General features: G+C 40.9%; 1 long non-coding RNA gene across 3 annotated transcripts in view; it reads right to left on the reverse strand.

The window, feature by feature from the left end:
* LOC101486661 (uncharacterized) overlaps positions 1 to 27,401 on the reverse strand; it is a 38,800-nt gene that overhangs the window by 10,345 nt on the left and 1,054 nt on the right. For 2 of the 3 annotated variants that reach the window (XR_013098985.1, XR_013098983.1), the window contains exon 1: positions 1,665 to 27,306. This is a non-coding gene — a long non-coding RNA (uncharacterized LOC101486661). Of the gene's footprint in view, positions 1 to 1,664; positions 27,307 to 27,401 lie in introns of those variants that run through there. The other variant, XR_013098984.1, reaches the window with a different exon arrangement.

The raw sequence follows: 27,401 nt of genomic DNA on the forward strand, positions 1-27,401 counted from the left end.
AAAGAGGGAAATTGCTGTAACAGCAGCTAAAACATTAAACATAAACCTATAAAGAAAAAAAAACTTAAATAAAGAAGAAAAGCTGAAGAAAATGATGGAAAGAGTACAACATATTAAATACTGATACTTTTTTCAGTTGATGGGAGCAACGGTGCAGTAAAAGACTGGAAAGTTGTGTAACTTCTCTAAAAACAGCATTACTGAGACGGTAGCCCAATAATAAAATACTTTTTATTTCTCAAGATAAACTTCCAGAGAAATACAGAATTTCATCATCTACAGTGCATGTATCATTAGGATTCAGAGACCTGGAAAATCTCTGTACCTAAGGGAACAGGCTGAATATCAGTACTGAACGCTGGCTGTGATCTCCACACTGAAAACAGACACAAGTCTGTAGTGAAAATCTCTGCAGGAGCAAAAGAAAACTTCTAAAAAACATTGTCAGTGTGCACATTTTTTCCCTGCATTCACAAGTCCAAGTCAAAACTTAACCATTCAATGAAGAAAAGTCATACGTAAACAAGATGCAGAAATGCTGCTGCCGTCTCTGGGTGGAAGCTAATTAAAGATGCACTGAGACGAAGCGGAAAACTGTCCTGTGGTCTGACCGATCGTGGATGTCCTGTGGTCTGGGATAAAGAAAAGGGCTTGATACCAAATTATTCTTTTTGTAGTTTTTTAAGACATTTCACAACAAGAAATTGGATGATTCTCGCAGGAGAATATCTGATTTAAATAAATAAAAGTATCTAATTTAAATAAATAAAAAATGGGGATAAAGGATACCTCATAGACGCTTTAAATTAAAAAAAAAATTGATGCAGTTTTGACTTAAATTTCTAATTTTTCCCTTCTCTCTTCCACTTCTTACACCTTTCACAATCTCTGAAGTGAAGTTATCACACATGACCATTTTCTTCCCCAGCTGCAGCAGATGTGCAGTTAACTAAGAAGACAGATTGTGTGCCAAATTATAGAGAAACGGTTTGTGTTTGGTGATATTTGCTGAGTTATTTGAAGCGTTGCATTTGAAATTACCTGCTACTTCAAACAAAGAAAACCAAGTTCATTTTTGCTCTTCTCCTTCTGTAGCACCTACTAGTACGACTGCAACTTTATGTCATCTACATCCATGACAGGGATAATGCAGGGGGGAAAAGGTGTGAGTAGCGTCTGCAGGCCGGCTGGTTGGCTGAAATTACTTCATGATATGTTGATTGAGTATCATCTGTCATCAGCTGGAAAGAACTCCAGGCTTTGGGACATGAGAAATGAACTTGGTTGATATTATGAATGAAACTTTCTTTTTGATTTCATTAATAATTGAAGGTGCTGGAATGCTGTTTGTAATCGCACAGGCCCAGTTTAACCCCTAAGATTGGTTTAAATCTTCTCATCTGTTTGGGAACAGTGAGCAGAAGCCACCATGCTTGGCACTGAAATTAACTTACACATTTAGCCAGGTACCGAAAACTTATAAAACTTTACAGATGTTGCAAAATGGCCTCATTCTAAAGGATATTTGAAACTTGACATGAACTTTAAGCAGAATTGAGCATATGTGAAGCAGAAATGAAAGCAGAATAGTGTGACATTTTCTGCTTTCCAATGATTGATTCATGTAGAAGAAAATTCCATAAAAGAAGCGTGTATTTACTTACATGGCTTTAAATAGATCCTGTTCCACTTCACACTAACATTTTGCAATCCATTCGCCTGCAATAAGATTTTCATCCTACTCTCATGGTGAGGACATTATACATTAAACACTCCCTCACACACACAAAGTATGGGCCAGTTCCTCCTACTATTTCTCTTAATGTGTCCCTTGTGCTGGAGGTGTGTAGCTGCCAGCATTGTTCACTGGACTCTAACAGCTGTGTGTATTTACCGATGATAAACACACAAGTTGCTGCAGACATTTTAGCCCTGTAACTGTGTTTAGTAACTGGTAACGTTTATTTTTTATTTATTTGTTTTTTTAATATAGGAATTGAAGAACAATATTAAAAGTCTGTAGGTGCGCTTTTGCTGTTTTTCTTTTTTTTTTTTTCTGCAGCCGTCTTTGTATCTGTTCAGTATCTGTCAGAAAACAGCACAGATAAGGCGTTCCTGCATGTTTGCACATCCAAGACTGGTCCCACTGGGCTGTGTGAGCTGTTCCTCCAGTGCAGCTCTGGGGTGTGGATCACAGGCTGTGCGACGGGGCCTCCTGATGCAGCTTCTGGGTCAGGCCGTTAGGAATTATTGGTAAGTCTGGAGATGCAGCTTCAGGGCTGGGCTCATTGACTCTATGAAAGGGTAGTTACTTGGGTGGGGCACATCACTGGCCTCCCACACTTAAAGTTTTTGTTTTGTTTTGCTTTGTTTTAAATATGATGTGCTGGATCACTGGCAGGTAAAAAGGGCTTTTTTCCCTCCTCACTTTTGCCTATGAACTCATTAGATAGGTGTTTTCCCAAAGCTCAGTTCAGGCATGAGAGCTCATGAGAAGATTAAACAAATGAGAGTGAATTATTGCTCAAAAATATTAGCTGTAATAAAAATATAGAGAGAATTTATTAAAATTCTGCAAAATCAGAATGATAATTCATCCTGCCAACGCTCTGCTTGTATTTCCGAGCTCATTCTTTTATTCAAGCTCGAATTTCAAAGCATTTTTAAATATGCTGTGTTTGGAGCTGTTAATAATTTGGTGGAGTTGGGGGAGATTTAAAGGAATTTTGTGGTTTGCCAAACTTTGCCTAGGGAAACAAAACTCTCACAAACACTCACAGATTCTTTACACATGACTAATAGTGATATCAACACATACCAGATAAGGTACTGTATAGTGCTGCAGTTAAAGAGGGTATATTTTAGAACATCTCCGGCTGCAGCATTTGTGTCATTCCTCTTTCTCAGAATAAAAAGGAGAACTTTTTTTTGTAAAGTGAAAGTGCAGCAAAGAGCAGCATTTACCATAGCTTATCATAACATTTGTGAGAGGAGTGCATTTCATATGCAAGGAATGTCTGACTCATTTTTCCTGTTTGTGTGCGCTTGTCAGTTATATCTTCAGAAAAGCTGATCTAAACAAGATTACTTAGATCATTTACACGTCTCTTCTCCCCGCAGAGCTCAGGGGACTGTTTTTTTAGCTGTCACTTTGCATAGACAACGGAGGCCTAACTACCCAGTTTTACATAGCAGTTGAAGCCTGATAGCAAGCTTTCTTGGATAAGCTTCCTGCTTTAAATAAGCTCATGTGTTTTATGCTGTAAACCATTCACGAGTTCTTCAGCACTTTCAATCGTAGCAGATTACTCATCGTAAACGGAAACGACAATATTTTGTAACCATTTTTTTTAAATGGAGAACTTGAAGCAGCCAAATGAATCATACTTGTACGCATCTGAACTTTATTGGAAGGATTCAGCACGTGAAAATGCACACGTGTTCCCTCAGATGCGCCTTTTGCATTTTTATACTTGTAAGGTTGACGATGTTCAGTGCAGTTCACTGTAGTTTATCTTTAATTGGTCCCACATGTACAGTGTCAGAGCACCAAATTCGTATTATTCCACAGGTTTAAGTAGTCCGTAAGCAACACACTGTTCACTCCTGTTTGGGCATCGTTTGCCAAAAGCAACTGTGCCCAGCTGCGTCGGGACATTTGATACATTTGTGGGCTTGTTTTAAAGATTGGAGGACAAAAAAGTTCAAACACTGTTGATCATTTAAATTAAACGTTATACAGTAAATATTCTGTGCACAAGGACAAGAAGACAGTTTTAGTTTTAAACAAACTTTATTCAGCATTTTACTCAACCAGGAACAAATCATTTGACAAACTTTATTTTATTTCACTTTTTTTTATATTGCATTGTCTTACATTTGTCAAGGCCATTATCGATTATCAAAGGACTCAGTCTCTCCAACCCTGTCTGCATCTGCCTCAGTTCAATCTACAAATAGCCATGTCCACGTATAGGCCTGGGATTCAAAACTTCTTCACTCTATTTTCTCTGGGCCATCAGCACAGCACCAGACAATCCCCCCTTTTCATATCTCTCCAGCAGATGAACTGTCTAACCTTGTGTTAGTGAGCATTACTCTAATTTAAAGTTCCCTTGATGGACTATGGCCAGCTGCCTCGGGGCAATGGCTCTCGACGACACTATCTTGTGATGGGATTATACAGACACATGCACACAAATGTCCTGTTTACCCCTTCCTGCTCAGCTTGATTTCACCAGTTTGCTCACACTTTTCAAGCTTTTTCCAGCTAGGTAGAAAGAGAAGGGGAATGTTCAGGAGTAAGCTTGAGAATCCTCTTTTCACTTCTCTTGTCATTGTGGAGTTCTGATTTATTTATTTTTTAGCCATTTTAACTCTCACAGAAGCACTTGAGCAATTGCAACGCGCATTATTTCTCCTGTATTAACAGGACTTACAGGACTCCAAAACAGTTGCAACAGTTGCAAAGATTTGTTCTGATAAACAATCTTATCACTGAAGCTGGTGACTCAATGGTGACGTGCAACTTTGGTGGATGAGACTATAGCAAGTTTTACACATAAATTCCAGGTAATGTTGAGAGAATCAGGTCTGCACATTGTCCAGAGTTGGCTTTTCTCACATGTGATAGATGCATAGTGACACTTGAAATGCATTGTGCAGTTTAGGTTTGGGCAAAGAGTGGCGACTGGATAGTCTGCGCAGGAGGCGGGACGTGATGCAAACTCACTCTGTGAATTACCTGAACCTTTCACACATGTGCTCATTTGGACTTTACTTTCTACAAGGAGGCTGCCTGGGTAATGTCTGGTCCAACTGATATAGATATTTACATTCTAATATTCAGCTCCGCTGGTTAATGTTAGAAAAGTTCAGAGCTACAATGCATTTGAGAAAATGAAGAAATATTCCCTGTAAGATCTGACATGGAGGTAGCCGTCATGATTTTGACAGTTAAATGACAAGTTTATCAGCAAGACACTTAAATGAGACAAAACACAATAAAGCTTCTGTGATAAACATACTTGAGTTTATTTCTGCATGACTGCAGAAGCATGTAGAAGCGACGGGTTGAATGTGTAGAATATAAGCCCTCCATTCTCACTGCGAGACATCAGACCCTCAAGGTGAGACATTTATAGGACATAACAAGAAATTCAAAGGCTTCATTCTTGAAAAAACGTGCAGTGTTTTGCACTTCCTCTCCCTCCCGGAGATAACGTTGCTATCCTCAGGGAAAGCAGCTGATTTATTGACAACACAGCACCGCAGCTGAAAGTTTTAAAAGCAGGGGATTTTTTTTTTTTTTTTTAACTTGAACATTTTATGGACTTTGAACCACGAGACACAGCGTGGCAAACGAGATGGAGACCTCATGACTCCCAACAGACAGGACAAGCGGGGAGGGATCGTCTCCCCCATCAGCTCTCTCTGTGGGACGCTTTTGTTCGATAAGATGTCATGCACCACACCCGATTTAAGTCATGTGCTCCTCATTGAATGATGACCAACACAAGTCAACAAGGATGTGTTTGTGTGTGTGTGTGTGTGTGTGTGTGTGTGTGTGTGTGTGTGTGTGTGTGTGTGTGTGTGTGTGTGTGTTTGAGCCACTCGGTACATTTTGCGCATGTTTGTTGTTTAAGGTCATATCGTCCATGTTGTGCTTGCATATCTCCGTGTATGTCTAAGTGCATATTTCTTTGCTGCGTAGCCAAAGTATGAAAGAATGTGCTGGACTGGAGAGAAGGTGCTGTGTCCCTGTGAGTGGGTGTATATGGTCTGGGTCAAGGCTTTTTAGTACATTAAGACCTTAACTCTGCTCCAGGGGACTCTTACTCCACACCCACGCCTCCATTTATTAAACTCTGGACCACATCAACATTCCTGGGATTAGACACAAACCATATAGCTACACATGCACTCGCGATATATTATCGCTGTGAGATACATTCATATATAGCCAGCATGAAACTGTTGGTCAGCCCTCATGTGAGAGCTTAATAGGGTCTTTTGGCTGTAATGAGCAGAGGGACTGACACATTTATTCTGTATCTAAGGGCACTTTGCAAGATAATTAAGGTGGCTACAACCACATTTAAGTAAATTCTCCTTCATTTGCTCAGGGGGGGGGTTGATGATGTCTCCAGTAATTCGCAGTATAATTTTGGATATCTGGTGACAACTCAGAAAAGGTTGAGTCACAACTTTAAGTTGTTTTTTAATTTCACTTTTGCAGTTTTGTTATGTTTAGGCACCAAAACTGCGTGATTATGGTTAGGAAAATATTTTTGGTAACCATTTCCTGGAAGACTGTCTCTTTTTAGGTGAGTCACGATGAAAAACATTAACCAGCCCCAATATGATTTTCCTGATTTTCTGTCAAAAATGTGTTACAGTGGCTTGAGAGGTTTTCTTAATTCACTTCAGTTGTGTGAATTAACTTGCCAAATTACATACGTCGCCTCGAAGCACGATGTATTGTAAAGTAAAGGCCAGAAAACAGAGAAAATCCCAATATTCAAACATTAAACTGAACAAGCACTTGGCAACAGTGGGAAGGAAAAACTCCCATTTAACAGGAACAAACCTCTGTCAGAACCAGGCTCAGTCAGGGGCAGCAATCCAGTTAATGGTACATAGTACACGCTTGTGAGCACAGAACGCCCGCCCACTGACTTCTATTAACGAGGGGCAGCCAATCAGAAGAAAGGAGGATGAACTAAGGGGCTGCACCAGTAATGTCCAGTATAATATAAGGATGATGTTGCTATAAATTGACTCCAGCAGTATCCAAACATTTTTTAAAAATGGAGCTGGATATAAGCACAATATAACACACACACACATATATATGGAGGTAATACACAGTGCTCTCTTTTGTACAGGGTATAAACAGCATACTGAAGCTCCCTCTCTCTCACTGTCACACGCACTTCCTGTTAAGCCTTTAATCACAAACATGCTCTTTTTCAGTCCTCATGTTTACCCAGACAGATCAATCCAGCTGATCCAGCAGCTGCTGGACCTTGATCTCAAACTACCCCTGACAGATAGAGCCCCTGTTGGACGACATGCTCACTTTACTGCATGGGTAGAAGCAGGGATATCATTTATTTAGGCTGCAAATACCAAATTTATGATTGTGTGTGATTGTATGTAAATGTAGTCTATCTAGTGGTCCAGTGGAGCTACAATCTCTTTTAGAGGGGTATCATTATGTATGAGTGTGCATATATTTGCACGTACAGTGTTATTTCTTTGCCTCTGTACTGGTTTATGGTTGCACACATATATTCCTCTATGTATTCCACCTGTGCGTGCGCCTGCATGCCTACATAGTGGGTGCTTGCTTCTGCATTAGCATGCATGTGTCAAGAGCATGGGTTGTAACTCACTTTGACTTCGAGCGAGGCCCCTGGCAGGGAAAGCTGTGGGCCTGGCAGGTCTCAGCAGGGCTCTAAAGCGGCTCAGCTCCGCTGGTGGCTGCAGGCCCGTCTCCATGTCACTCGGAAGATGTGTTCACAAGAACTCCTTACTGGGAGGCCTCCAGCAAGAAAGCAGGATAAATGTCATCATGTCTTATTGCTGGCAGCCATGTTAGCTCCACAATAGGTTCAGAGAGACTGTGCTGTAGAGAAGCACAGAGATTCATGCCAGTTGATTTGTACAGTGTTTGCCATTTTCCCATTATTAATGGCAGCAAGGCCACTGTTAGAGCTGCTGCAGGCCTGCCAGGTCTGCCTTAGAGAATAGGCAACTATGTGGCACCTCTTAAATTTTTATCTCTGGCTCTTTCTATTCAACTTTCTAAAAGTACACAAAACAAATTAAAAGATTACGGTAATAATAATATCTGACAAGGAATTGACTTAAAAGTTGCTATACTTAATTCTGAAATTGATATATTTAGTTTAAGTAGCAGTATTATAAAACAAGGGTTAGCAGCCAGCTTAGCTCTGTAAAATATGTATTAGACAAAGTCAAAAATGTATATTTTTAAAATTTATATCCCATGTGTTTAATGCACATACAGTCAAAATAGAAGAAAAGGTATGTTTTTTGGGATTTATTTTTAAAGAGCGGGTGATTTATGTGAGGAAATGTTCCCCGATAAACAGAAACTGGACCCAGTAGCAATATGAAGAGGAACTCACGTAGCTCTTAGATGAAAATGCCTGCTAGGCAGCAAAGTATAATTTCTGTGTGCTACGGTAAACAAAACAAGTCCAAACACATCAATCACATATCAAAGGTCACGAGGCTTATCTCAGAATACAGAGTATGTCTTTAAAATATGGGTGCTGTTCTCAAGTATCTTTTTCAAAGTACTAAAAGTGGTTTCAGAACATAACTCGTGTGTGGGTAAAACAGCAAATAACAAGTAAAAAAAAATTTTTTCATTCTTTTGTTCTACTTTACAATAAATAAATACGTTTGATGTAATTATCCGTTTTCTGGTTCAAATGCTTCTTCACTTCCTAAAAGCAAACAACACAGAGAAATCATTAAGAGTTAAAAACACTGGAAACACTTTCATCTCCAACAAAGGGACCATTGTGGTTTTTCTTTCAGATGTTATAATCAAAAATGTCCCAAAAAAAAGGAAAGAAAGAGGAGAGGTACTAAGCCAGTTCCCTAGTTGACATCTAAAAATGACATGCTGTCTTCTGGCCCTGGTATTTCTAGAAAAAAATGCAGCATTATACATATATAATATAATATAATATAATATAGTTTCACTATTATCTCAACAATTCACAAATTTAGATTTTTGCCATTATTGTATTTAAATGCATCGTTCATTGCCATGAATTCACAATAAATTTAATATAATCTAAAGATGCCATGTAGCTCAGCACAAACAGCCTGCCTGCCTGGATTGCTCGGGCCGAGTAGGTTGAGACAGGGAATGAAATGCATAAAGACGTGGATGTGGAAAGTGGGTGAAGCGATTCAACTAAAAGAGGGAGAAAACACAAAGATAGAGTCGTGGGACGAAGGTGGAATCGGGTACAGAGAAGCGAGAGCGGAGCCATAGTGAGAGCGAGGTTACGGCCTGGACCCTGACCCAGATTTTATATATGGTCTCTGACAACCTGATCTGACCATGCTGCTGTGTGGTCTTCTTGTCTTTCCATTCGTTATGGGTGCATGACGACCACAGAGATCTCCTCCTAGCTCTCCGTGCAGTCGTTTGACGAGATGGAGCACGTTCGTTTAATGCCGCATTAAAGTGACGCCAAGCTCGAGGTCAGACGTCGCAAGGTCCTCTTTTGTGATTTTCAAAAATGTACATGCTCATCCAGCAACGATGGAGAGAGAGCTAGAAAATGGAGATCCATATAATTACGTTATGCAGCTGCTTAAAAACAGAGGCTTGTCAGTATTATGAATAAGAACATTTTCCATGCAGACTGGAAAATGTCTTAAACTCAAAGGGTAGAAAATTTATTTATGTACCAGCAAAGAGAAGAACACTCTGTGCAAAACAAAGTCACTGACAGTTTGTAGGAGCTCGGCTTTTAGTTTTGCTGGTTTGCTGACAATGCCTACGCCTGCTTGGTTACTTAATGGCCAAGAAGGAGCAAATCCACGTGCCCATATCAGCAAACGTACATGCTCAAAAAAACAAGAATCTACATAATTTCTCTTAAATCTTTCTGCTTGCAACAAAAGGTTTTCATTCTTAAAATATTTTTTAATTTTTAAAAAAATCCATACAGGGATAGAAAAATGTACAATTCGAAGAAGTAGGCAGATCATTTCTCTGTGTACCAGTAAGAGAAGAACACTGGGTGCAAGCTGAAGTCTTTGGCAGAGGTTGCTGGCACTCGCTTTTTGCTTTTGCTGGTTTGCTGGCAATGCCTACGCCTGTTTGGTTACTTAATGGCCAAGCAGGAGCTATAACCAAGCCAGCTTCTTTAGAAGAAGAAATCAAGATTTTGGGGCATTTGGCAGAGTTAATGGGATTATTTTTTAATAGCCAGTATTAATAATTCATAATAAAATCCTATCAGAGAGACACTATCATAGTAGTGTCTGTTGTAAAGCTGCGGTTTTTATTTGCTCCATTATTACTAGCAAAATAAAACGGGGAATGGGTATGACGTTGTCTTTATATTTGGGAGGTATTACAGTTTATAGGGGGGCCGAATGTCGGTGTACATTTCTTGAATTTATAGCCTGCCTCTGTGGATAAACATAAACCGACACACACACACATGCGCACAACTACACTGTGTGTTGAGATCACTGGGAGTTAGGTGACAGATACTGAGAATGCCTGGGCCTAAATTAAGCCCACTGCTTCATCAAAAACATCCTGCCTTTCTGCTCAGGCTGAGATTGTGTTCGCTTTTCACGGGGAGCTCAGGTAAGCTAGTGGGGGCAAATGCACTTTTATTCACACGCACGCTCAAGCATTACATTTTGTTACAGAGGCTGTGAGAAGCGATGGAAAACTGTCCTGTTTAATCTATTTAAAAAAATAAGCGCTATTCCTCATATTATTCTTATCACATATTTGCGATGATAAAATTGACTCACTGCAGCGTTGCTGTTTGTTGTGCCAAGAACAAAGACATGGAAAAAATGTAATATTGCTTTATAACCGTCGCTCCTTCTCTGCAAATAAAAGACATGCACCGCTTGGGATGATTCCTTAAATGTACTGTATAAATTCTTTAAATGATGACAACATAGCTGAGCTTAGCCGAGTTGACACTCGCATGCATACATGCACACAGATGTCGTTAGAATTCTAGAAATGTTCCTAGTGCTGTAGGTGTGTGGCAAGAAGTTAAAGTAAAGAGTTTTACATAAAAAAACCATAAAAGTAGCTCATAAAACACGTTTTACTTTAACGTAAACACTCAAATAAAAATCTATACATGACACAATGAATGCATTATTTTGATTTTTTACAGTGAGGATCTGTTCAGAATGAGTTCTCCTCTAAAACACACGAAGGCATGACCTTTGCTTCAAATGCAGCATTGTTCTTCTGTTCAGTTACTTCTAGGAAATGTTTTGAGTACCTCTTTCCATATGCTTGCTGGGAAGGAGAATAAATTCACCTGTATATACACACGATCACAGTGTGACCTATATACAGTAACAAAGAGCCAAAAAATTGGGTGTGAGCATAGGAGGCTAAGGAGGCCAGGAGGGAGGGAGGCAGGGAAGGAGGAGGAGGCGAGTTCTGCACCACTCTGCTCCAGCTCCGACTCTACTGGTGACCCCGCGGCTGTAAATCTGAAAGCAGAAGACCATTCCTCACTTCTTGTTTTTTTCCTTTCTCCTTTTCACTCTCTGGCCCTTTCACATATCAGCGTCTGTGAATGACTTTCAGTATTTGATCTCGGCTCATTACATCTGCTCGGCAAGTCACAGTAGGATATTTAGTTTTACAAGTGAGATCGGGAGGTGAAAATAAGCGTTTAGTTGCAGATGTTTGGGACTCTTTCAAACGACAACTTGAAGTTAATCAGATATGATGTGACCGTCACCACAGCAAATGTCACTGTTGGCCTCTTTGTGTTAACAGGCAGCTTAATTAAGCAGTCACGCTGCCTCGACGTTCAGTTCGGTAAGCAGAGCTACATCGCGAAAACAAGTATTAAGCCATTTTTACTCGTGCTCATTAAGCATGCATGTCTTCTTATTTACACCCACTTCAAAGCTTTCTGTGTGACAGTTGCCAAGCGGGGGGAAAAAATTAAAGGGAAAAGGCGAGAATAAGAGAATAGACTCACTAATACAGTCAATTTCCAGGAAAACCTGACTGTGACCAGTTAATTATCTTGATGCCTAACACACAACATGTCTGTCTTAGCCCGAATTCAATGCCGTGGCAGCTGTTAGAAAAGAACAAAATTTGGTGACGGCCAGGTAGAGGTTTTTAATGCAGGTCCCACCGCTTTTCACCAAACTACGACTGAAATGTTTGTCAAAATGACACTAAAGGTATAATATCTGCAGGGGAGTTGCGTTTCCCTAGCAAAGTCTTCCCAAATGAGTCCTCCTAATGTAATAGAGTAAACAATTCTTGGCTTCTAGTTTTAGAGCCAACTTCCAAATTTTAATGTTTACCTACCTAATTCCCTCCAGCATGAGACTGGGTGGAAAAACTGCCATACGACCGAGTCACAATTCCAAAACCTTAATGAATGACTGTTTTAGTTAGGATTTTTCAGGGATCATTGTGCATTACCTGTCAAAATTAACTATATCAGCATTTCTGAAGACACTGTGTCTGTGTGTGGCTTAGTATGAAAATGTCCATGAGCAAAAGACTAATATACGTTCTCATGTGTGTGATCTGAGATCATAACTCTGTGAAACAGTATCAACACTGGAAATGTGGCCTGCTCTTTAAGAGCTGCTATTTTGCCAACAAAGAATGCCCAAAGCTTCATTACTAATCTAACTATATGACAAGACTGACGAGAGAACCTCAGAAGGAAACTGAAAACACAATGAAGATTTAAGCTTTACCAGATTTTAAGAAAATGATCAAGACTGTGATTTTCCCACATGCCGTATTTAGTCCCACAAGGATCCTGTCAAGATCACTTGAAAGTTGTGCAAAGTCTGACCTTTTAGTTCTTGTTATTTTACAGTGATTTAACAAAAACTACAGCAGGGAGAAGAGTATAAATACTATTAAAATATTACAGCTGGTGTTTCTGACACAATCAGACAACATTATGTCAGCTGAATAATAGAAACCCAGGCAGACGTCACAATATTTTGGACGTCAGACAGCATCCTGTCAAAAAGACTGCAGTATGCCCAGTTTTTGTTTGGGTTTTTTTGCATTCTCTCTTGTAGTTTTATGAATGTAACACACAACATTTTGGAGCGCGCACACACACACAAGTGAGCCAACAGAAAGATGATATTGGTTCTGTCAGTTGTGGCGATGGAAAGCAATAAAGTCATTGTCCCTGATCACTGAATCTCGGTCAGTGTGCTAGCAAAATACGGTGTAATATGTTTCATTATACCACCTTAGAAAAATACAAGCCAATAACATTATGCTTGGTCAAGTAGGAGTCATGATACCTTTTTCACTGCTTAGCTGTCAGCTTAGAACAGAAAACTTGGGTTAGAGTTTGCACAGGCTCACCACAATTGGACAATGGAAAATTGGAAAAATGTTGCCTGGTCTGATGTGTCTTTATTTGAAAGGTGAGGTCAGTATTTGGTGCAAACAACATGAAAGCATGGATTCATCCTGCCTCGTATCAACAGTTCAGCCTCGTGGTGGTGGTGTATCAGTGTGGCAGACATTTTCATATTTTGGGCCCCTCAAGTACCAGCTGAGCATTTTTTAAACACCACAGTCTGAGTACTGTTGCTGACCATAGTGTACCCGTCTTCTTCTGGCTGCTTCCAGGAGGATAACACACCACATCACAAAGCTCAAATCATCTCAGGCTATTTCTTTAAATGAGTTCCCTATCCTCAAATTGCCTCCACAATCACCAGATCTCTATCCAACAGTGCACCTCTCGGATGTACAGTCAACAAATCTGCAGCAAGTGTGTGATTCTATCAAGTCAATATGAACTAAAATCTCTGAGGAATGTTTCCAGCAGCTTTTTGAATTTGTAGCGAATGAAAGCAGTTCTGAAGGCAAAAGGGGTTCCAACCAACTACTAGCAAAGAATAACTAATGAAGTGTCTCGTGAGTGCATATATCTGATAGAAAGCGAGGAAGTCTCCTAAATAGGTCCCCGTTTAAATTAAAAGTTACATATAATCTAAACATTTAAATGGTAGTGTTTGCTGGAGTTGACGCATGACTTAGATTTCCAAAATCCAACAGACCGCAAGACCCTTAGGCATGAACTTACCTTCCATTTTAGTTTGAGCTCAGCTTATAGCGGTGATTCTGAATTGGATTATTTGTATTTGAGATGCAGTAGCTGATAAAATCTACAAGCACCCTGCAGGCAAAACTGCAAACTCGCACAAATGATGTGAAGAGTGGCTGAAATTCTGAGAATTATTCCTGGAGGGATTGCTCATTGTATAAACGGGATGCTTATTCAAGCTTTTGACATTTTAAATGATGAAAGAAGTTGTGTAGTTCTTTAATAGCTTTTTAAATACTGGCTTTGTTAGCTTTGCACACTGTTGGATACGGATGGGTAGAGAGGGGAGGATGGCAGGCTGGGGTCTGATGAGGGGAATTTCGTACACTGACAAAGTTTAGCCAAGTTTATCTTACAAACTCCATCACCTCCTGACCCACCCCCTTCCACCACCATCCAGCTTTTAGGAAAATGGGAGTGCTTATTCTCTTATGTGCATGTGCTTTTTAACAAGTTGATTTATGAAACAAGTGTAACTGTTTCTAAGGCTTTGTTGGTAAGATAAGCAGCGTTGCCTCTACATCTCCTCAGCTGATGTTGCTTAAAGGCATTTGTATCCTCCCCTGGCTTAATACAGCCCGAGACAATTTGGCAATTATTCGCACAGTTTGAAATGTCAGCAGACGTGAGAAAACTGAGAGGATATGAGTCTGTGATTCATTGTTGTGTCAATATTTCCAAATAAGAACAGGCTCACTGTGCTGTAGCTCCACGTAATCACTTTTAAGTATGATTAAAACCGATACCTTTTAATGGAGCCATACAGGCGTACACACCTTTCCAAATGTAGGTGGTGGGAAAAGGAAACTGAGAATTGTTGGCGATGAGCATATACTGTATCTCTCAAGTCCTCCATTTATATTCATTATATGCGTTGGCGCACGCGTGTTTGAATGAACTGGTTTGTTTTGAGCACCCTGAGCTTTCAAAGAAATAGCTCGGCATTTTTGAGAAGCACGCGCACTTTCTTTCTGGCCAAGAGTTAGATGAGAAGATTGATACCATTCCTGTGTCTGTAGGGTGAGCGTGCAGCTGGAGCCAGGAGCTGTGACGCAACTTGTTTTAATTCAGTTTAGGGATGAAATGATTAGGTGATTGATCGGTTAGTAGATCGACGGAAAATTAATCAGACTTGTCTGTGTTAATGCAATTATCTCTGCAGTCATTTCGAAAGCAAAAATGTGAAAATACTGCCACATTTTCTAAAATGCCAGAATGTGATGATTTTCCTTGCAGTTTTCTTACATGTTATAGATATAATTATTAACTGAGGAGGAAAACTGCTAATTAAGCACTTATGCACATAAGTTACAAGCAAAGTTTAAAAGCTGGAAAACACCAGTGCAGTCATCTCTACGCCACGGTGCTGGACGGCAACAACATCATCACATTAATCAATACCAGCTGATGTATAACTCTGAGGAGATAGTTACTATCAGGGTTATGTGAAAGCTGATTACTTTCCTCACTGTTTGCTCAGGTTGAGCCTGTTGTCAAGGGCTGATTGGCTGAAAGCAGGTCAAGAAGGTTCCTTCTCTCTATTTATTTATTTATTTTCTTTTAAAGAGGGGCACACAAGAAATGCCTGCTCCGCTTTTGATCGCCTCGACACTTTTGTTTGCAGTGTTTGCTCTAGATTTGAGTGGCTTTCAGATCCTGCTGGCACACACCCTAATGGTTAAAGTCTCTTTGCATAAAGATTGGAAACGCGAACGTGGCTAATATGACTCGGCCTGTCAGCTCAGTAATTAGCTCGTTTTATCTCCATCAATTACAGCTGTACAGAAAGGATTAGGTAAACAAAGGTATTTTGTGTCAGACTCATACCTTGTTAGAAACTGGACGATAACAAGAAGACTTGAGGTTGCCAAGAAATCACACATTAGCCCTTTGAAACTAACAAACTAGTCTTTTATCACTTATATGAGGTGCTTGTAGGTGGAATTTTTATTAACTTATAACAGAGAAGGCATGGCTTCTTTCACATTTTTGTATTAGGCATTATCCCACAAAGAGGATGCCCACAGATTTTTGGTCCCTCACAAGGAGATGCAATTCAGAGTAAAAGGAAATGTGTGGTTTAACTGTTTAAGATTTAATTTACTCAAACATATTAGACTTTTCTGTCAAAGACATTTGCAGACAACATTAAATTTAAAAGAGAGCAATTAAAGAGGTGTGTGACACTCTTCTTTTCTTTAATATTATAATATGTTAGAGTGATGAGCCAATGAGCCACGAGCTCGGGCTTCAGACTGCTCCAAACACTCAGTTTCAGGCAGGTTATTTTCTAGTCATGGCTCTTTATAATGTGAATAAATGTGGATGTCCTGGTCATATGAATAACACCGAAGCCCCACCACCGTCCAAATCCTTTGCTTGTGAGGGGCTACCAATCAGCAGAAAGTTAACGTAAAGGGAGTTAAAATAGCTTATTCCACTAGTTGAACTGAGAGCCTGAACAGTATTAAAACAAGGGATTATTTTGAACTCTGAATCATGCAGGGCTACTCTAGTAGAGTCCAAGAATAAAAATAAGTGTTGGGAATGAGCATAATAGGTTCTCTTTAAGTGTTTTTTCCACATAGCGATGAAAGAAGAAGAAGAAGAAGGTGTATTGGAGAAAAAAGTCAACATTAAAAGTGGCGACATGACCACAGGAATTTGCCTCAATCGGAAACCATGTTTACGCCATTCCTGCGCGGACTCTAAGTTGTACATGTTGTTTGCAGTCAGACATCTACGCTGCCCAAAATTACCCATCCTGTGTGTCAACGAGATAAGTCAACACAAAAACAGCCAAGTATGACAAGAAAACACAAGAGGCACGAAGAATGAAAAATGAAACCCTGTCAACCCAAATAAGAACATCATGCAAGCTCTTCTGAATATTTGGGATGCAAATGTAACAGATATTTCCAAAACTGTTGGTTTTGGAGTCTAGCCTGCGCTGCACCGCTGTTCTTATGCCCAAGGAATGAGAAGGAAGTTCCAAGAAGGCACATTTCTGGGTCGCCTCAGGCCTGGCTGTCACGCCGCGGCTCCTATTACTCCTGCGCCAACATGAAACAGCTCGTCGTTTAAAACTAAAAAGATGTGCTCCACACACAGGCGGCATATTCATGTCCACATCAGTTACAAAGATTACTGTGAGAAAAAACAATGCAGGTGCTGATATTTCACAGACCTGTCAGCTGTGCAGCTCAACAATACATGCACACAACAAAAGAGAGCATAAAGGACATAAAAACACATGCACAACCTGCCTTTTCTTCTGAAAAACTACTACGAAAGGATCATGCTGCTCCTGTGACTGATGATTTTGCCAACATAAAGACTGAAAAAGCAGCAATTGATGTTTTCCAAGTGGCTTGAAAAACTTCCACTGACAGTTTCGATTGAAGCGGAAAACCTCTTTTCTGTAATGGAAGAAGGTTTTGGGGGAAGATGGGTTTTCCCTTTTTGTAATATCCTCAGAGCCATGCTTGGTACCGACGCCCTCTGGACTGGAGGATCTTGGCTCGGAGCAGACAATGGGGCTTCAAGTGAGTCATAGCAAGTAGAAGAAAAGATCAGAGAAACCATAAAGCTTTGTCATGCTGCTGATTAGCTGGAACTGTTAATTTCATTCTCTTGTTAACAACAAATGTTACAGGGAAGTTTTAGGGATCGCAAGCTTTTGAATTTAATGGAACACCGCGCTAAAAGTGGCCGAGCGGCAGCTCACCATTAACCCTCTTAGCTGTGAAGAGCAGCAAAGAGTGCGAGGAGTAAAATGGCCACCTTCTCATTTCGCCCGCTGAAGTGCTTGGACTGATAAAACACTCACTGCTGCGGGTTTGTTTGGTGAGAATTGGCTGCGGAGCCACTTCTTTGGCAAATGATCTTCCTGCCAAAACAAACAGCCGCTTTTCTTCACCCCTTATCCACATATGCACACAAACACACACATTTTACTTGCTGACTCCACACAATGGCATGACTGTATCTGCAGCACCAAACAGACATCTGCCAATCGCCCTGCGGACCTCATTGTTACTCAACACCGGGGCACACAAACGCTGAGCCGAGTTCAGTCTCCAACAGATTTTTGCACTGCAACGAGAAAGTTGCCAATGAGGTCTGCCAACGTGCATCGCTGACCCCGAATAGCCAGAAAACAACTGGAACCTGATGTGCCCCCGGACTGTGGTGGGTAAGACAGAGAGAAGACAAGAGAAAAGGAAAGGAGGCTGAACTTGAACTCAGCTCAGGCAGCAAAGCACCTCTCAGCTACGAGGACTGCATTCCTCTGCATACTACACAAACATCGGCACTGTATCTGCACTTGCATATTCAAACAGAATGACAAAAATAAACAGCTGACGATGAAGCATGGCTGCTGATTGAAGTCATGGCTCAGTACCTGCAAGCAGTTACGCATACCCTATAGAAGACTAACAGAAGGGAATAATATGGCCAGGTGCATTTGTGTGCCACATTTGTGTTTACAGTTATAATCCAGCAAGTCTAAAGATCTCATATGGCTATGTGTACAAAAGACACACCTCCTTCTCTTATTTCTCTTATCGCTAAAACCTGGGAGGCATGTGCAGAGTTTATTTTGACCTTTCTGTCTTCCTACAGCATGATCTGACTGCTGTGTGCAGCAAAGCCTAGGCTTTTTGTTTGTTTGTTTGTTTCATTTACCACTGCAGCATGCCGTTTCCAGATCTCTTCAAAAAGTGGCAACTGAAATGTATTTCTTCAAGAGTTTATTTATCGATGCTGGAATTCATAAGTGGATCTTTCACATCACTCAGTCACTGCGAACTGAGTCATAGAAGCTATTCATAAATCGAGCTAGTGATTTACTTCCACCACTCAAAACGTAAGGAATGTCTTAGCTAGTAGAGACAGTAATAATGTGTAACTCAGTCACTGGGAAACATTTGTGGCTCCATCTAATAAAAAGCAATCATTGGTGCCAACAGGAGGTCACTGTAGTACCAGCATAACCATGAAACATTTCCATGGTATGCATTAAAAGTAGCTGCCAATTTTATGTGTGACTGTAATACTTTTTATATGTACATTCACAGAGGGATATTTCGTGTGGGTCTCAGAGTGAACAGTATTCAAATGATTTAAACTGGATTAGCGGACAGCTGATGTTTCGGGGCCTCCGGTATACCCAGCGGATAGCAGGCCAAGAGTTCCTGTTCGATGTGCCAATCACTGGTCATGAAAGCAGATGCATTTTTAAAAAGAGAAACTGTTGTCAGGCAGCAGATGACAGGTTCAAAATTGCATTTCGGCTAGTGTGTTCCCCGTTTTGCTTCCCCCTACACAGCCTGCAGACCTGCAAGCAAGCGAAGCCCACTCAAACATCACAAGTCAACCAATGGAATCCAAAAAGGGTCCGCTACCAAAACTTTTGTGCTGTCTTAAAACCTGGTTTCAAAGAGCAGAGGTGGGTGTTACACAATTAGTGACATTTTTACTTGTGTTTAACCCATTGTCCCAATTTTTCCCAGTGAACATTGTGAATATGTTCTTACTTTCTTTGTAGAAAAAATGAGTAGTGTGAGAAATAATACTTTTTCTTCAGCATCTCCGCTGCCTGTTCCTACCCCAGCTCAACCTGTTATTTTACAAAGATCTCTGTTCAAAACTGTCTTTCAGTCTTATCAGTTTGCTTTCATTAATCAAGACCAGAACGCTATCATCCACCCATTAAAAACAGAAAAACAGCTTGTCGCCTCTCTTCTCAGTAGTTACAGGCTAATCTTAAAATTACCTTTTATTGCTAACATTTTGGAGAATGTCATAGCTAAGTGGTTTGGACAAAAAAAGCATCTTGGTAGATTTCAATCTGGCTTTCATAGACCTCATCAAAACAGCTCTTCTTAGAGTCTCAAACAACCTCTCGATCCGAAGTGGTTCAGGGAAATGTTCTGTTTTGCTGATGTTGTTCTGACCTCTGCCATTGACACTGATGACAATCATGTTATTTGTCAATTGGCTGAGATACTGGTCGGTCTCTATCGGCGTTCTCTTTTAGGGCCCTTACTGTTTCTCTTATATCTGTTCGTTCTTTAACACATTTTGAGCACTCAGAAGGACATTTCTTAGCATGGCTATGCAGATGACATTCAGTTATATATCTATTTTAAGCTCCAAGATATTTCTGTTGCACATCAAACTTATGCGAATAGATTCTATTAAAAGTTGTTTAGCTGACAATTTTTGCCAACTTAATGAAGAAAAAACAGAAGTTCCTGTTTGTGCCTTTAAGGCTACGTTCACACTGCAGGCGAAAGCGCATCAAATCCGACTTTTTGACCCTATGCGACCCATATCCGATCATGGTATGACAGTGTGAACAGCACAAATCCGATATTTTCAAATCCGATCTGGGTCTGAATCCTGATCCTGCCTGTGGCCATCTCCCTGTACAACGCATCCACTTAACACACTGGTTACTGCTACAACTACACATGTTTCTTTTCCAACTATTTATTTATGAGTGACTTATGTATGTATGTATGTATGTATATATATGTATATATTGTACTATTCTTAGTTAGTGTATTGTCTGTCTTGTCTTAATGTTGGTTTAAAATGGAGCACTGTAACAAAAAATAATTTCCCCCAGGGATCAATAAAGTATTCTGATTCTGATTCTGATACATATCTGATGTTTTAGAAAGCGACTGCTGTTTGAACGGTCATGTCGCATTAAATCCATCTTTTACGTCACTGACACAAGACAGACGCCAATTATCAGCCCTGGCCATCCAGTGTAGATGTCAGTGAAACTGCTGGGAAGACAACGTTGGAGAAATGTGAACATTTTATTTGTACTGTATAATCTGCAGATTCTGACAGAAATCTGCAACTATCCTTTGAAGCACCGCTCCTCTCTAAAACAGCAGTAGAGATAATTATTAGGCCATATGTAAGTAACAAAATAACTTTATAACTTAAAGCAAAATTGGGAAATGGAAAGTCTGAAACAAGTCTTTATATTAAGGGCCATCAGTCAAACAATACTGGTTGGTCTGGGTCTAAACAGAGCGTGCTGTGTGTGATGTCTTCTTTTGCGCATGCGGGCCGCTTTGAGCGTTCACACTAGAGCGCGTTTGCTGTCACATTTTATTTGTAGTGTGAACAAGCAGACAAAAAAATCGGATTTGATAAAAGAAATCGGAATTGAGCATTAAGACCTGCAGTGTGAACGTAGCCTAAGAGATTTGTGCCTACGGTTATGGAAACTCGGCTCGCCTTGCCACTTTTGCCAAATTTTCTATCAGGAATGTTTGTGTAACTTCTGACTCCGCTTTCACTTTGGTTGCTCGCGTTAAATCTCTGGGTTGCTCTTGTTTTTAATCACTTAAGTTGGCAAGGACAAGGACTGGCGTACATCAGTGGAAGTTTTTACCCATACATCCCCAGCAGGTCCCTCTCCAGCAATCTCTCCATCTGAGCCTGAAATCTGTGAACATTGGGGTATCTTTTAAAAGGCAGCTAAAAACTTACCTTCTGTTCAGAATTTTTGTTTGCAAGCAGAAGCCAATCAGAAGAAAGCTGGCTTAAAGCAGTGGTTCTCAAATGGTGGGGTGTTGAATCACTGCAGGTGGGACTCAAACAACCAGGTGAAAAATATGGGTTAAAATAAGGGTTATTTTTAGAGAAAATAAAGGGTTTGCTTATGTTAATCTCCTGACCTTTAAGTAAAAGTCAGCTTGAATCCTTCTTTGCACTGTTAATGATTGAGTGTGGGGTGTGAACATTTTTTGCCTTCTGAAATGGGGCGTGCCAGAAAAAGTTTCGGAACATCTGGCTTAAAGAACGGGGAAGTGCACTAAAATGGCTTATTTCAGTCAGAGTGACGGAGAGGCTCCACAGAGGCCCAGTATAACATAAATAAGGATTATTTTGAACTGTGAATCTTGCAAAGCTACTCTAGCAGACTCCCACATAGAAAAATGTACTTAGAAATGAGTAAAGGTCCCCTTCTAGGTGGTTTTCTAACAAAGTGCTGAACAGTTCCTCTAAGAAAAGAACATTTTTATGTTTATTAGAGGAAAATGCTTAGCATAGATGACATTAATTATGTGTACACTGTTCCTGTACTGTACTGTACTTCAGTGAAGTTCAAGAATAAAAAATTTAAAGCTGGAAAAGACCATAATAGGTGTGCTTTACTCTTTCAAGTAAGAAATGACCGTGAGAGATATGTGATAGATGATTATATTAATCTCTGTGTAGTCCAACCATAGCCAGTGTCACAAGCTCTGGCTACGGCAGTGCTGCAGGCATCTACAAAGAGAAGGCCTGCTCCAGTTTTTTCTCCCTGTCTCCCTTTTGTCTGCAGTGTTTGCTCTGGATTTGAGTGGTTCTTCTGGCGTTGGAGTGCTGTCGGCCCACGCCCTATAATGCCAACCTCTGTTAGAGAAAGATCTGGGTCTGTGCCACCACCGGTAAGATGAGGCCTATGCTAGTGTTATGGGTGTGCCAATTTCACCTGTTGAGTCATGCCACTATCGTATATTCATCGCCAGCCTATTTGCTGCGTGTGCAAAAATTAATTGCTCGTAGTTTTTGCACACCAAACGGTTTGGTGTGGCAGGTGCAGGCATCACATATGCATGTATAAAACAGATGTGGGTGCATTTGCTCACAGTCATTCAGACTTTCTGCTGACTCCCTCCCCCCTCCGTCATGGAGTCGTCTGTTAACACCCAGTTCACCAACATTCATATCCGAGGACTTAAGCTGTTGAATCGCAGGCAGATGAAGAGAAGCCACGGTGCATGCTGCGCCGCTACCCCTGTTACCTATATTTATTCTCTGTCTCGTCATCACTCTGCACAACTCTGTCGTCCACAGGCTTGCTGTTGTGGCACATTTATCTCTGTAAAGATGGGTTCACATAACCATGAAAGAGCTACTTTTTTGTAAGCCGAGCTGGACAGAAAGAAAAGAAGCAACGAGACTTAAAACATCTCCCTCTGTTCACTGTGCACTACCGATACATATTCATAAAGCAGTTCTTCTCCTTTTGTAAAGTTTCTTTGATAAAATATTTTGACAGTGTTGCCTAATTTGGAGCAAGAGCAGAGGCCTGCACTGACTTGCTGTAATCTAAAACCCAACTACAAGCCGATAGTTACTGAAGTAAATCTTCCGTTTCAAAATACCTCAATATTTAACATCGATCATACTTCTCATTCTAGACTTTACGCCCGAATCTGTCTGGTCTCCGACAATGTTTCTACCGTAGCTACTCCGACGTGTCAGGTCAAACGCAAGCTCTGTAAGCAGACGTGTTCTCGGATACCCAGAACGACCTTTAAGAGTACAAAACGTGGTTATCAGAAGGGTCATTATGGCCACTGCTGAAATTCAAATGCCTTTGGTCGATAATGATGCAGTATTTCCAACATACGCTCGTCAGTCACTCGAGAGCTGAGACATTTGGGGAAAATTTGTGTGACTCAACGCAACTGGAGTAGGTTCAGCTTTGGTAAATAATTCATTTATCATAATTTGTGCCTTATGACGTGTCAAATTACACCAAAGTGGAACGGACCTGGCTTTGATGACAGAATCTAAAAAGCTCATCCCTTGTGAATTTGACCTCAGGCTCACCCGGATTCCCCCCCACCTTCCCTCTGTTCTCGGCTGGTAAAAGAAACGCTGCCTGGTGTTGAGCTGGTGCCTCAGGGACTGATGGCGGCTGAGCAGCAGCCATGAGGGAAGCACACTGTCAGTCCTGTGATAGCCGTATGAGATTCCACATGCTCTGATGAGTAATTCCTCCCTCCCCTCTCCATCACCATGTGGTTCGTGGCCCTGAGTCATCGTCCACACTTTCCCTCACTCCCTATCCTCTTGTCTGTCTCTCTCTCTCGACGTGAAGAGGTCTCTTCCTTCAGCGACCGTCCCACAGGGAAACTCAACAGAATAGCCTCCCTCAGATGACTCACTCGCCAACATCGAGAGCTCCACACCATCCACTCTCCAGCCATGACAGCCCACCACACCACACCCAGGCCTGGATCCCATGTCCTCCACGGCCCGCTTGCCTCTATTAGTGCGTGTCTTCTTGCCTGTCCTTTTCTGTTTTTCTGTCTGCCTGGTAGCCATTTTCTGTGTCTCTCTGCATAGCTGCTGTCTTGTCAAGATGCTTCATTGTTTACCTGTCTTTACACTCCCATCTGTCTGCCTGTATTTCTACCAGCCTGTACTGTACATCGTCATATTCTGAAATTGTTTTTGATATGGCTTCATGCTTGTCAGCTTGACGTATTTGTCAGACTACCTGCCTGCCTGCCGCTCAGTCTCTATATCTCAGTATGTCCCCTGATACTCCAATGCAATGTCAAAACACAGAAGGACACCCAGCGTCGACTTCCCGTCTGCATATTAAACTATAAAGACTGGCACGACTGTAATGGTAATATTATTCAAGTCTGCCGAAGAGAAGCGTTGGATTTGTTAGTAAATAGATGCTTTTGATTTTGCTTGTGCAGTTCTCAGACAGTTGTGCATCCACAGACATGCAGTGAAACTTTTGACAAAGGTTACTGCACAACTGCAGATGGTATCCTTGATTTCACGCGTTCTGCACTTCAAAACATATTGTGATTTCTATGGCTGTTTGAACTGAGGTGAAAAATCTCTGAATGTGACCCGTTGGCATGCACTTAATTGCGCCTCGGCCCTGCAGTGTGACGAGTTGCTCACGGGAAGCTGTTCAAAGATCCTCTACATGCTGCAACAGGAGATTTGTTGACCATTGCAAGAGCAATAAGGATTTTTAGGGGCATTATGACTGGGTTAATAAAACACAGCTGCCCCTAAAAGTCCCTCACTTTTCTTGCTGCCTTTTCTTTCTCTCTCCCTCCCTCCCTCCCTCCCTATCTTTGTGTCTCATTCCAAACTTTTGAGATCAAACTACTAGTACATTCGCTGGCTTTTTCAAATGCGATTTGGTGCATGACTCCGGTATCTGTTCAGCCCTGGCTAAAGAAATGAAACAACCTGAAGTGACCACCGTGTCTGGAGTTTGACCTTTTAAAGGGGCTGGGTCATATATTTCACGAAACTGAGCATGCTTTCCAGTATTTATGAATTGTATATTTATAATGGCAGAGTTTTATTGGGATTTGCAGTGACGTTTTTAAAAGGGAGTTGAATGAGTTCAGAGCAGAATTTCCGAGAAGGAGGCCTCCCTGTGTTCATTACAAGTTCAGCTTTCACAGAAAGCATAAACACAATCCGAGGCCGTCACCTTACACAGAGTTTTCTATATGATGCACACGATAACATACACACGCGCTGACTTATGTTCGGAGAGCAGTGAACCCAGTGACCCAGAGCAGAAAACAACCTGGGAATTGTAGGAAAAGTCTATTTAAAGTAAGTCTACAACCCTGCCAACAAATGGTAAGGAGAGAATATGAGACAGCCGTGGTGGAAAAAAAAAAGAAAAAAAAAGATGTAAGCAACACTGTGCAGCAAGTGGTGAGATGAGTCCGATTGGACCTTTTAAACAATGTGAAATGCCACTGAGAGAGGCTTGGCAGGCGGCAGCAGCCAGCACTGTTTAATATCACAATTTTAATCAGCACACTTGGTGACTATCCCAGAGCTCTCCGTAGCCATGCTGCTTATTCAAACCAGGCTCGTTCCACCAAGCCTCCCTTACTAGGCCCTCGGCTCTCATACTCACACTGGCTTGTACTCTCCTGCAGCATATATGGAGAGCTCTTGGCTGGAGTGGTTTTATCTGTTTTCTGTGATGTGTCATTGCACTGTAGTGTGCTACGTTGGAGGGAATCTGTGATGATAGTTGAGCGCATCTCAGCGAATCTTAGGTGGACTAGACACATTTAATGTGTTCTCCCGATTGGATTTTAAATGTACTTTATAGCTATCTGATAAGAGCGTGAAATAGTTCTATATGTAACGCTGCCAATTAGCATTAGGATGCCACAATGAATTTCATTAGAACGCCCAGAGGTTTGCAAGGTGTCAACTTTCCAGTAACTTCAGTCCACAGCTACTTATTATAGACGCAACGAGTAATGGCAGGCTTGTAAACACAAATGGCCCGCCACTGATCTGTTATACGCAGCCTACAAAACAACTCAGGTTCAAGTATTAAGAGTTTAATAAATAACAGTGACAAAAAAGATCAGCGTAACGACATCCCACCTACTGTGATGTCAGCAGAGTTTGCTCCATTTACAGGACACTTTTAAGTGTGTGTTAATAATCATGGAGGTCTTGTTTTTTAAAAAAAAAAAAATCCCATTATTCAGCAAATGTCTTACCTACGTGTCGCTTGCAGCACAGAGATGCCACCACTGCCCTCGGCTCTATTAATTACATAAAGCATCTAGTGTCAGGATGCTAAATTCATTAGTGAGGTATGTACGGCATGCTAGGGTCAGGACAGATATAGAAACAGGCCTCCAAAACAACTTCTTCACCATTTGACACACTTGTTCGACATAATAGAGGAGGCCACTTTAAGATTTTTGACAGCTCTGCCTGTTTTATTGAGATGCGTTTATGTAGAGCTTGAGCTTCAAGTTTCAACAGTAAATTCTGACTTGAGTGCTCATCTGCATTTATTAGTGCTTTGACTGTTGCTATACACCTACTTTCTTTTCTTTTGAGGGGGGGGTTAAACAAAAACTAATTTGGCCCATTTTGGAAGAAAAAACGATGGGAAATGTAATTTGTTTTCAAAATAATTACTCACGAATTGTACAGCTACATGAGAACAGTGGGGGGGATATCAGAGGGTTTCTTGTCTTGTTTTTTACTCCAAATTATTCATTGTATAAATCGGAAACAACGTCTGCTCTCGGTTTCTGGGTACACTTGACACGCACTCTTCTTTTCCGGGGCTGTATGTAAAAAGTTTAAGCTTGACTAGTCAAACACCTTTTCGCCAATAATTAAACAGTGACGTTCACTGTTTGATCTATAGATATATTCAAATGATTATTTTCACATAACATGACTCTTATGGGTTTTTTCTTTACTTAACCAGCTTCGACTTTTTAAAAATACATTCGTGTAATTTTCTTGTCCATAAACTTTTAAAATTTAACTAATGTTCGCGTAATTTTGCCTGGAGTTTATACGTGTAGGGATTTCATTAAATGACTTTATGGTCACGTTATGTTAGTGTATTTTTTTCCCTCAGTTTCGCCATAACATTTGCACTAATTATTCTGGGTAACTTTAAGCTATGTATCTGCTTGCAACACAAAGGGTTTACCTCTGCTTTAAAATGCTGTCTGTTCCCTAAGGTTTTTTCTTTTCTTTAATAATAGATACATAGCCGAGGTGTATTGTCTATGACTTGGGGGGTCACATGAGCCAGAAACTGGGACTTTGTAGGCCAGTTGAATGAAATGAGGACTCACCTTGCCCGCAAAGACCCAGCCTCTGACACACTATCATCAGTCCCGTCGCCGGGGACTGCATGAGGAGGAAACTCCAGAGGTTTAC

The sequence above is a fragment of the Maylandia zebra genome, linkage group LG6, assembly GCF_041146795.1.
Source record: "Maylandia zebra isolate NMK-2024a linkage group LG6, Mzebra_GT3a, whole genome shotgun sequence".
Classification (NCBI taxonomy): domain Eukaryota; kingdom Metazoa; phylum Chordata; class Actinopteri; order Cichliformes; family Cichlidae; genus Maylandia; species Maylandia zebra.